At 42.3% G+C, this 10,590-nt stretch overlaps 1 long non-coding RNA gene across 1 annotated transcript; it reads left to right on the top strand.

Annotated features, from left to right (window-relative positions):
- The first annotated feature begins 9,471 nt into the window (after positions 1-9,471).
- LOC110927673 lies at positions 9,472-10,590 on the top strand. Its single transcript, XR_002585815.1, has 3 exons — positions 9,472-9,592; positions 10,139-10,192; positions 10,458-10,590. It is a non-coding gene; the product is annotated as an uncharacterized LOC110927673 (long non-coding RNA).

Genomic DNA, 10,590 nt, shown 5'->3' with positions numbered 1-10,590 from the left:
CGAAGAGTAATCCAATCGGAAGGTAGTCCGATCGAACAGCAGTTCGTTCCATACTCCACTTCATTGAATTGTTCAAGTGTGGGGCCATGTGCCAGCCGATCGGCTGGCCGGTCGATCGACGAACTGTCCGATCGGCTGGCTGTCCGTTTGGACAGCAGTCTGATCGGTCATCATCCTGACCTGGTCGGCCTGTTCGTCTAACACTTGGCTGTTCTGATTTGTTTGTCGTTATATCGAGGTGTTTTGACAACGAGTTGAACCATAGGACTCTCGTTCTTACTTGCTTCTCCTGATCGGACAGGAATCACCCAAGTCCGGCCGGTGAACTGTTCGGAAAAGAGTTTAATGTTTAACCCGAAATCGGTGAACCTCGTGGATAGAATCTGAACCTTGAACCGCACAACTACTAGGATGATTAGTAAGTCGGCACAAGCTCCGTTTGTATCGGTTTGAAGGCATTGGGTGTAAAAGAGTTGAAAGAAAGTTGGAAAACCATCTTTCAATCCTTTTTACCGTGTGTATGCTTAGATCTATTACTGATCTTTGTTTGTTTATGTGGAAATCGGCTAGATCCAAGTTATTCTTGGTGGATTGAGGCCAAAACATGAAGTTCTTCAAGAACACCATGATGACATCATCCTAGAACACTTGAATCTTGATGATTTCACGGTTAAAAGTTAAGATTTGAAAGATAGAAAGGTGTAGGAGTGCGTGTAGATCAAGAAAGTACATGATTTAGGATGAAATCTTACCGGAATCGAGAGAAATCTGAGAAAAAGGATGGGAGCACGAGCTGGTCAGTCAGAGGTTTCCAAAAGTGGTAAGGATGACAATGACAGGGGTATTTATAGGCTGCCAAAAGAGGAAAGGGTTGGCCGATCGGCCAGGTAGCTCGATCGGACAGCCTGTCCGATCGGACAGCAATCCGATCGGCTGCTGTTCAATCGGCTGGGAGCCTGATCGTTCAACTGCCTGATTCGAGTGTTCGGTGCGACGATTTTCGATATTTCGATTTTGATTGAGGACGATGCGAGTACGATAGAGTTTCCTATTCAAATTACTTTTAAACCCAACTACTATATCTAGCATGCAAGCATCTAGATCTTGCACTGTCTCTTTTCCACCAATTATGATAATTCGATTTCGATTGAGTCGATTGAGTTTCGAGTTTCGATTCAATTGATTACCACACATAACATAAAGTAAACACGCACAAGTAACACATAAGGCACACACACACACACACGTATAATAATACCAAAGTTGCATAATTCGAGTGTCGAGTTCGATGATGATTTGATTAGCTCGATTGTTGATTAATTGACTTTATCGCATTGTTACTTCCTATTATTCACAGTCGTAAAGCGTTTTGCAGCGATAAACATTCGATTACTTCGATTTTATTAAGTACTCCATATAATACAACCAACGAAAACATAAAATAGGTTAACTACAGTCAAAGAAGTCAAAACAGTAGTTGATTAAGGAGTGACAGATCACAATTAGCGATCTTTTCCTCCTTTGACTTCAATCTTGACTTTGACTTTGACTTTTGAAAACACGGGGTGTTACAGCCTCCCCTTGTTTAGGGAATTTCGTCCCGAAATTAGGCTGAAAGCTGCACAACACCGTGATTCACTTTTGAAACTTTCTCTCTCTAGACTTTCACTTAAACAACTGCGGGTACTTCGCCTTCATATCGCTTTCGAGTTCCCAAGTGAACTCTGTGCCTCGTTTGCCTTCCCATCGGACTTTCACAATAGGAATGCGCGAGCGTCTGTGTTGCTTGGTTTGGCGATCCATGATTTCGACAGACTTCTCCACAAAGTGTAGCGTTTCGCTTATTTGAAAGTCGTCGAGAGGTACAATTAGGTCATGCTCAGCCAGGCACTTTCGGAGGTTTGACACATGGAAAGTCGGGTGGACGTTACTAAGTTCCTCCGGTAGTTCGAGTCTGTAGGCGACTTTCCGGATCCTTTCCAGAATCTTAAAAGGTCCAACATATCGAGGCGCTAGCTTCCCTTTCTTGCCGAATCTGACCACACCCTTCCAAGGTGATACCTTTAGGAGTACGTAGTCGCCAACGTCAAATTCAAGGGGCTTGCATCTTCTATCGGCGTAACTTTTCTGTCTACTTCGAGCTTTCAACAGGTTGTCTCGAATCTGGAGGACTTTGTCAGTCGTTTCTTGCAGTAACTCGGGACCGGTTAGTTGTGAGTGGCCGATCTCGTGCCACACAATAGGCGATCGACATCCTCTTCCATATAAGGCCTCGAATGGTGCCATTTGTATGATTGTATGATAACTGTTGTTGTACGATAATTCAACTAACGGAAGGTATTTATTCCAATTACCATCGAAGTCTATAACACACGCACGGAGCATGTCTTCAAGAGTACGGATCGTTCTTTCAGTCTGCCCGTCGGTTTGAGGACAGAATGCGGTACTTAAGTTAAGCGACGTACCAAGAGTTGCTTGAAACGTTTCCCACAATCGCGAGGTAAACCGGGCATCACGGTCAGAAATTATGTCACGAGGCGTTCCATGATTACAGATGATCTCGTCAGTGTAGATTCGGGCTAATCGTTCTACCTTGTAGTCTTCTCGTATTGGCAAAAAGTGGGCTGATTTAGTCAAACGATCAACGATGACCCAAATGCTGTCGTGACCTGATGACGTGGGCGGAAGCTTGGTTATGAAATCCATAGATATACTCTCCCACTTCCATATATGGATTGGCGGTTGTTCGAGTAAGCCAGAGGGTCTTTGATGTTCCGCTTTGACTCTTGCGCAAGTCAAGCATCTTCCAACATAGAGAGCGATATCCCTTTTCATGCCCGGCCACCAGTACTTGTAGCGAAGGTCCTGGTACATTTTATCGGCACCGGGATGAATAGAATATCGGGATTTGTGGGCTTCATCCATTAGGATCTTTCGCAATTCGGTCTGCTTAGGGATCCAAATCCGATCCAGAAAATAGAAGATTCCATTCGATTTGCTTACAAGCTGAGCTCCATCATGATAGATTCTCTCCTTCTTCAAGGTGCGTTCATTAAAACAAGCATGTTGGGCTTCACGGATGATGGTTTCGAGATTGTGCTGGGCTTGAGTATCGCGTATACTGAGCAAATAACTCCGTCTACTAAGCGCATCGGCAACAACATTTGCCTTGCCTGGGTGATAACGAATCTCACAGTCGTAATCGTTAAGAAGTTCTACCCATTGGCGTTGACGCATGTTAAGTTCTCTCTGATTAAAGATGTGTTGTAAACTCCTGTGATCGGTGAAGATCGTACACTTGGTACCATACAGGCAGTGTCGCCATATCTTTAACGCAAAAACAACTGCGCCTAGCTCGAGATCATGGGTTGTATAGTTCTTCTCGTGGAATTTGAGCTCACGAGATGCGTAAGCTATAACCTTGTCCTGTTGCATAAGAACACAACCAAGACCAAGGTTGGAAGCATCACAATAGACAATGAAGTCGTTGTTTCTGTCGGGCAATGTGAGAACAGGAGCATTGCAAAGCATATGCTTGAGGGTATGAAAGGCAGACTCTTGTTCGGTTCCCCAAACAAAAGGCTTGTCTTTATGAGTAAGAGCAGTAAGCGGCACAGCGATTTTAGAGAATCCTTCGATAAATCGTCGATAGTAGCCCGCTAATCCGAGAAAAGAACAGACTTCAGACGGGTTCTTAGGCGTAATCCAACTCTTAACTGCTTCAATCTTCGCGGGATCGACATGTATACCTTGACTATTAACGATGTGACCCAGAAACTGAACCTCCTCTAACCAGAATTCGCACTTGGAGAACTTGGCATAGAGTTGATTCCCCTGGAGTAACTCGAGAACTAAACGTAGATGTTGCGCGCGTTCGGCTTTCGACTTAGAATAGATCAAGACATCGTCGATGAACACGATAACGATACGGTCTAGAAATGGCTTACACACGCGATTCATTAGATCCATGAAAACCGCGGATGCGTTGGTTAAACCAAAAGGCATAACAATGAACTCATAGTGGCCGTATCGAGTGCGAAAAGCGGTTTTAGGTATATCTTCCTCCTGAATGCGTAGTTGATGATAGCTTGAGCGTAGATCGATCTTCGAGAAACACGTAGCACCTTGTAGTTGATCAAACAAATCATCGATACGAGGCAGGGGATAACGGTTCTTAATAGTTAACTTATTTAATTCCCGATAGTTGATGCACATCCTGAACGACCCATCCTTCTTTTTAACGAAAAGGACTGGCGCGCCCCAGGGAGAGGTGCTCGGGCGAATAAAACCTTTTTCAAGTAATTCCTGGAGTTGGTTCGAGAGTTCCCGCATTTCAGATGGCGCGAGTCGATAAGGGGCTTTGGCAACAGGGTTAGCTCCAGGAATGAGGTCGATACGAAAGTCGATATCACGACTTGGCGGTAGTCTAGGAAGATCATCAGGGAACACCTGAGGAAATTCACGGACCACTGGAACGTCTTTAACTTTGGCCTTCCTTTTCTTTTCCTTCTCCACTACTACAATGTTGGCCAAGAAAGCTCTGTATTCCTTGCGGAGATACTTGCTAGCTTGGATACATGACATGAGCTTGAGACCTTTCGAAGCAGTTTCTCCGTACACACATAATAAATCATCATTCGCAAGCGAGAATCGAATCATTTTATCGAAACACACCACTTCAGCATGGTTTTCGCGTAGAAAGTCCATGCCTACTATGATGTCAAAACTTCTGAGTTGCATCGGAATGAGGTCGATTGGAAAGATGTGATTGTTGAGCTCGAGGGTACAATCACGGAGAACAGAATTGACGGCGACAGTTCTTCCAGTAGCGACTTCAACTTCTAATGACGAGGGGAGATAAGAGCGCTTACGACCAAGGAGCTTCTCGAATTCAAACGACACAAAGCAGTTATTGGCTCCAGTATCAAACAAACATGATGCATAAATACCATTCACAAAGAACGTACCATTAACCACGTTGTTGTCAGCCTGGGCTTGATGAGCATTGATGCTGAAGGTTCTGGCGCGTGCTGCTTGTTGCTGCTGCTGAGGCTGTTGCTGCTGCTGGGGCTCTTGCTTCATAACCCTGTTTGGGCACATGTTTGCAAAGTGGTTAGGATCACCACATGCAAAGCAGACTCGAGCATTGATCGCGGGTGCTTGGTAGGGGTGTTCAAAAAAAATCCGGATCCGAAATCGAATCCGAAATATCCGAAAATCCGTATCCGAAATATCCGAAAATTCGGATATCCGAAAACCGGATAATCCGAATTTTCGGATTCGGATTCGGATATGAATTTCAAAAATTTCGGATAATCCGATATCCGAAAACTAATTATTTTTTATAAATATATATAGCATATGAGCATTATATTTAGTTTAAAGTATTGTAAAAATTAGTAAAAAAAGTAGTAAACAATTGTATTCGTGTGAATTTATGATTGTTTTTAATTTTTAATTTTCAATGTTGGAAATTTAAAAAATTGAATATAAATTTAGTTTTAATCTATACACGAAACGGATTTTTTTTTTTTTTTTTTTTTTGTAAATTCGGATATCCGTTTGGATATCCGAATCCGTATCAGAAATTTCGGATATCCGAAAATCGGATATCCAAAATTTCGGATACGGATTCTGATATCAATATTCACTATCCGAAATTTTCGGATATCCGAAAACCGGATAATCCGATCTTGAACACCCCTAGTGCTTGGGCTGCGTGTTGGCCTTGCGGAGCTGGGAGTAGAGCTTGATGAGCAGTGGCAGGAGCTGCCGTGTTACGGGGACCATAGCGACAGTTGGCAGTGAAATGCCCGTATAAATTACAATGAGCGCAGAAACGACAGGCGAGACCCACCGGGTGATGATATGAGCATGTCGGGCAAAGCGGGCAGGGACCTGTGTATGCACGCTTTGCTGGTGGTGCATATGTCACTGGTGCTGGTCGATGGTGAGGCTGCTGCTGAGCCGGTACGGCTTGCAGAGGAGCAGCAGTGGGAGTGACAGCACAGTTCTTGTTGCTGGAGCTACTGTTGTTGTGCTTCTTCTTTCGGCGTGATGACTTGGATGGTTGAGCAGTGGTGGTATTGTCGGTCGGTGCAGTAGTAGCTTGATGCAGAGACTTTGAGGGCTTATCCCAGAAACCAGATTTTACCCGCTTGTCGTTGATCTCGGCGGCAACCAAGTAAGTCTCTTCAATCGATGATGTTTTCGCGGCGTGAACGAAATCGGCAACACAATCGGGTAGAGCTCGAATGTACTTCTTGATTGCTATCTCGGGCGTCTTGACTTGATCAGGACAGATAATGCTGAGCTGCTTAAAGCGAGCAGTCAAGGCAGCGTTGTCTCCATCTTTCTGCTTGATGTTCCAAAACTCATCCTCCAGCTTTTGGCGTTCATGGGGAGGGCAGAATTTGTCCATCATAATGGCTTTCAGCTCTACCCAAGTCAGTTCATAAGCTGCAGCATTCCCGCGTTTGTTTCGTTCGGCCGTCCACCAGTCTAGAGATCGGGACTGGAAGCGCCGGTTGCGTTTAGGGTACGGAGATTTTCTGGATAGCCGCTTTGGCGCAGAGTGATTTCGACGGAATCGAACCATTGAAACATAGCTGTAGGGCCATCTTCTCTGGTAAATTCCTTTGGTCCGCATGCCTTGAACTGTTTGAAGCTGAAAACAGTCTTGGTGGCATCTTTAGGAGCTTCGATTCTCGACTCCTCAGACCATTTGCTAACGTTCTCATAGACATCGCTCACAGCTTTTGCTACCTGTTTGGCGATGATAGCAGCAAGACGTTTGTCCCTTTTTTCTTGGCGAGTAAGTAGGTGTCGGGATCCAGACGACGTTGTCTGCAACAGACATCGTCACAGGACTCAACACATCATAATCGAATCTTACCTCACACGTCTAAACCTAACTAAAGCTCAGGAACACGATAGGGCATGTACCACATAAACACGTATGCACATAATCATAGATTCACATAATCACAGAGGCACATAAGCACATAGGGCACAGAATCACAGAAGCACATAGGTTCATACGCATCTAAGCACAGAAGCAGTTAGAATACAGAAACCTATCATTCAAAGCTCGCAAGTCGTTCGTACATAGCGGTCGTGTATAGCATATCGAGTAGCATAGTTTAGTCGTATGGCATGTCAAGTATAGTATAAGCGTATATCGTAGCGTAATGTCGTCTAGATTTGTAACGACTTGCTATCGTTTTGAGATAGAAGAGCAATGCGAGTCGTGCGTGTTGATCAAAGTGATAGCAAAATCGAATAATTCTTCAAAAATTTAAAGCACATAAACAGGTAAATACACATAAAGCACATAAAATTGACGAATTATTAGAGTCAGCAGTTGCGGGCTCGGAATCGGAACACATAAAATCGAGAAGTAGATTGTCTGCGGCTATTAGACATTGACTACACAAGGCGATTCGACTATTCTCAAGGACTTGTCGTCACATTTCGACTTTTAGGATCGGCCTCTGCCTCGATTCTTGGGCTTTCAGCACGCATTCCCTAGGTCATACTCGTGAGTTCAGGTCGTTGGAGTCCGTCGAGGCCGTGGTGAGATAAATAAAAGTCAGAACAAGTTGTCAAGGTTAGGGTTTCACCCCTGGCTTGGCAACTTCTTCCTTGTTTTTAGTAAAAATAGAGGAGATTATTCATCAAAATATGGATTTCACCCCTGATTTGGTATAATTCTCCTCATTAAACAAGCGTTCGTTATTGAAAAAGAATAATGAAGAAATCATTGATAAGTTTGATAAAACAGCATTGACCAAGCAACTTAGTCGAGAGTTTGCGGTTTTCACACCTAATCCCAACTTAATCACTTGTCTTTGGTTGAAAATTCGAGTGCAGTGATAGTGTAGAATAAGCGAGAGATAGCACATAAACTTGGTCTGTTGGTTCCTAACTATTGTCTAGGTCTCTAAGACATCGACCCGGAGTAGGTCATGTCTAGCCTAATTCCCTATAGTAATGGCTCTGATACCAATCTGTCACACCCCAACCGATGGCGGAATCATCGGGGCATGGCACTAAGCGAAACAGATTGTCCAGAAGTTTCCATAACAATTATCATTACTATTCAATTTATGTAATACGTCCCATACCGTACCTCAAATAGCAAACAAATTATTACAGATAGAATCCAGGCAAATATTCTGTTCCGACAACTCAGAATTAATATAAATATTGTTTATCTATGTCTAGAGACTCAAGCTGCAAGATCTACAGACAACTATGCTCTAAACTTTTATTCTAGCTTCGCCTTCCTAGCAGATAAGCATCTTAAACACCTGTCACATACGTTAAAATAAAGTCAATACATAAAATGTAAAGGTGAGCATACAAGTTTGATAATAGCATATAGATTTCGAAAAAGTTTACGCATAACCAGCACGTACACAGAGGAAAACGAAGCATGTTAATTATCGGCATGGATCTATCGATACCAATGACTGCGGGTTGACTGCCCGAGGCAGTTCGCAATACATGATTACCACCGTAATCCATGCAAGTAATTGTCCTTAACAACCCCCATGTGAACGGGTGCTGAGTCCAAACTATAGTACTATCGTCGTTAAGGCATGTAGATAGCATTCCACGTGTAAACATAACAACAAGCATTCATTTAGTCACGTAATACATGCGGTAACGGTTAGCGTTTAAAGAAATTGAGTAGTGTGTTCGATTGTGATTTAGAATCAGTAACGTATGTAACACCCAAAAGTGCTAAAGCAAAAAGGGTTCGAGTATACTCACAGCGGTTGATGGATTGAAGGGAGCGCTTGAGAGTAGGGTTAGCCTGAATAGTTCGATAGCATAATGATGAGCAACGCGTAAAACGGAAACAAGTGTTGGAGGGTCGGACAGCAGGTCGATCGGACGGTAGTCCGATCGGACGGCTGACCATTCGGTTGACTGTCCGCTCGGACAGCTGTCCGGTCGGCTGGTAGGTCAATCGGATGGCTGTTCGAGTGGATTATTTCTTCCTTTGAGTAAGATGTGTTTGTGTATGATGGTTTGACCTTTTGAGGTTTTTGTTGCAGTATTTGAAACATTGAAGTATCTTTACTTTTCAGGTCGGTTGATCGAACGGTCGTTCGATCGGCCGGTTACCCGATCGGTTAGGTACTTCAGCAAATAAGTTCTCAGCAGGATGTCTCCTGATCGGATGGCTGTTCGATCGGGTGGCACTCCTAGCGCGTTGAACTGTAACACCCCAAAAATGTGTAATTTAATTATTGTGCCTTTAAACATTTAGGTATGTAAAATAATAACTTTAGTGATTAACTAAGTTAAGTAGAATGGACTTTGTGTAGAAAGGATGAAAGTTGTGCTTTAATAAATAACAAATGAAACTATAGGGGCTGAAAGTGTATAATTGAATGAAAGATTGAAAATAAAAAAAAGAGTGCAGTGTGTGTATGTGTATATGGTACGAGAGAGAGGGAGAGAAGGAGAAAAACCTTCTCCTTCAACAACAACAAGAAATCCAGCAAATCAAAGAGGTTCTAAGCCTGAAATTGAATGCATGTATTGAGATTCTTGATCATCTAAGTGTCTCTAACATAAGGTAAGTTGAATTTGATGATTTGATGATCTTTCATGTAGTGGGTTGTAATCAATCCATGAAATTATATGGAATTAAGCATGAATATTGTTTGGAATTATCATGTAGAAGATGGATTATGCTTGAATTTGATTATCTTGATGATTTGAAACAAAACCCATTTGTAGTGATAGGAAGATGAAGTATAATGATCATGTAGGTGCAAGACTTGAACAATGTTGATGTATGAATGTATATGTAGTACACTATTTATAAATGAAATTGATATAGGATGAATATTATGTGAGCTTAGTTGATTTGATGATCCAAGATATGAATTAGTAGGAATGTGCATAGATTACTTGTACATTATGCTTTACTAGTGGTACGCACACCAAGTGTTTGATGAAATGCCTTGAACAAAGATTTCTATATGACAAAGATGATCTCATGTGTGTATAATGATAGATGATTAGACTTGGTAAATGATAGATTGTTAATTTGATTATGTTGAGAAAAGAATGGGAACGAAGACATGAGATTAAACTATGTTGATTGTAAAAAATGTAGGAGTGAAAAAGGAGGAAACGAGCCATTCCGGGTCACAAACAAGGCAACGTAAAGGTAAGTTCCCTCGCTCATAAAATATTATTAGTATGTATTAATTTGAAATGTTATTAACTTGGAGATGTTATCGTGTAATTGTAATGAGTTAGTGTAAGCCGAAAAAAATGTTAAGGATATGGGTTGAATGAGTTGAATGGGCAATGCGCCAAGATGAGAATTCATGTTTGGAAGAAGGTTTAAAAAGTCTTATTGTGGTTCGACTAATAATTTGATGTCTTATAAATTTATGATTTAAAATGTTTAATGGTTTGGTTGTATGTAGGAAAGGCTACTTGATCGATGGCACTACTTGGATCGAACACACTCATGATGCACGCTTCCGCGAAGATCCTATTTATGGTTTAAGCTTTTGGTTAAATGTTTTTGTTAAAACGGGTCTTTTGTATGTAAGTCAA

This window comes from Helianthus annuus, chromosome 3, assembly GCF_002127325.2.
Source record: "Helianthus annuus cultivar XRQ/B chromosome 3, HanXRQr2.0-SUNRISE, whole genome shotgun sequence".
In the NCBI taxonomy this organism is placed as follows: Eukaryota; Viridiplantae; Streptophyta; class Magnoliopsida; order Asterales; family Asteraceae; genus Helianthus; species Helianthus annuus.
Note: the sequence above shows the minus strand (reverse complement) of the source record. Positions and strands in the feature narration are given on the sequence as shown.